Source organism: Fragaria vesca, linkage group LG5 (genome assembly GCF_000184155.1).
Source record: "Fragaria vesca subsp. vesca linkage group LG5, FraVesHawaii_1.0, whole genome shotgun sequence".
Classification (NCBI taxonomy): domain Eukaryota; kingdom Viridiplantae; phylum Streptophyta; class Magnoliopsida; order Rosales; family Rosaceae; genus Fragaria; species Fragaria vesca.
Window position 1 is genome coordinate 13,881,752 of NC_020495.1, and position 1,771 is coordinate 13,883,522.

Genomic DNA, 1,771 nt, shown 5'->3' on the forward strand with positions numbered 1-1,771 from the left:
ACTTAAAAGCCTAGAAATTTCAACTCCACATTTCTCCTTACCTAGCTCAAGAGGGAGGGAGCTGCTTGGAGGGGTTGTTGCACGGGAGGAGGGCTACAAAACCGTACCAAGCTTGCCCGGATTGGTGGCCGGAGGAGGAAGTTCCTGCGAAGGGAAGCTCGGGGCAGCCTAGCCTTTCGGGCGGCACCGCTCACTCACGGCGGAGCTAGAGCTCCTCTCACCGGTCCAGGAAGGCTGCTGGGTTGGAGGTCGATCGATTGGAACCGGTGCGGCGGTCTGGGGCGGCCGGACGGCGGCGAACGGCGGTGGTGAAGTTTCCCGGGTGGAGGGAGAAGAAACTCGGGTGGGAAGAGAGAAAATCGGGAGAGAGGGAGAAGAGAAAGAAGAAGAAATGGGTTGGGCTCGGCCCAGCCGACCCAACACTCCTTTTTAACCCAAAATTCCAAAATTCAACACCCCGAAAAAATAATACCCGAATAAAAATTACCTTTTACTAGCTAAAATTTACTATTTTTACCGTCGTCGTATTTTCTTCATACTAATAATCCTCCGCACATAATCGTCCCCGAAACCCCTCTAGGGACCAATTAAACTATTGACTCAATGATCGAGACGGTAAAATTCTTATTATAATCACGCTAGTAAATAAGGTAAAAATATAAGGGTCGGGATGTGACATCCAATGCCTATGAAATTTTGACAGAATAATCCTCTCATCATGCTCTACAACTTTCCTAACTAGCACAAACACCAATTCCAAGCCTAACTAGGCCAATCGAACGAAAACAACACAAAAAGCCCTAGAGCTTCCACTCACCGGTTCTCCTTACCTAGACCACGAGAGGGCGAGCTCTTTGGAGGGGTTGCTGCACGGGAGGAGAGCTTTCTTTTGAGCCAAGAATAGCCGGCTTTGGCGGCCGGAGGAGGGAGCTCCGGCGATGGAGAGCTACGGCAGTCGGACCCATTCGAGCTAGTTTCCACCCGATCGGCGGCACTAGGGGGGCTGTCACCGGTCCAGGGAGGTGGCTGGGTTGATGGCCGACCGAACGGGACCGGTGCGGCGGCGGTTGGTGGCCGGACGGCGGCAGACAGCCAAGAAGAAAACCGGCGGGGAGAGAGGCTCGGGTGCGGGAAAACCGGGAGGGAGAGAAAGAGAGAAAAAGGGCTGGGCTTTGACCACCCCTTGGCCCGGTCCAACCTTCTTATACCACCCAAATCCAAAATAAAACACCCCGAAAAATAATACCCGAATAAAAATTACCTTTTACTAGCTAAAATTTACCATTTTACTGTTGTCATATTTTCTCCCATGAATAATTCCCCAAAATTAATCGTCCCTCAAAACACCTCTAGGGACCGATTAAACTATTACCTCAATGACAGAGACGGTAAAATTCTTATTATAACCAAGCTAGTAAATAAGTTAAAAATTTAAGGGTCGGGATGTGACATATATTATCAAATCATCAACCAAATCGATCAACACATATATAGATACATCCAACGTACTCAAAATCGATCAACTCAATCACACTCAAAATCGATCAACTCAAATAAAACTCAAAATCAACATATATACACATATACGTACCTATATATAGCTCCACAAACTAATTATGGATAGATTTCGACAACACCCAAACTTTTTCTCCCATTTTTTTTCCCAGATGAGTTGCTGTCCAGATCTGCAAATATAAGGCACTTTAGCTAACGAAATTTTAATTTCGTCGGCTAAACTTTATATTTTCGTCGGCTAAAGTTCACAGACTAT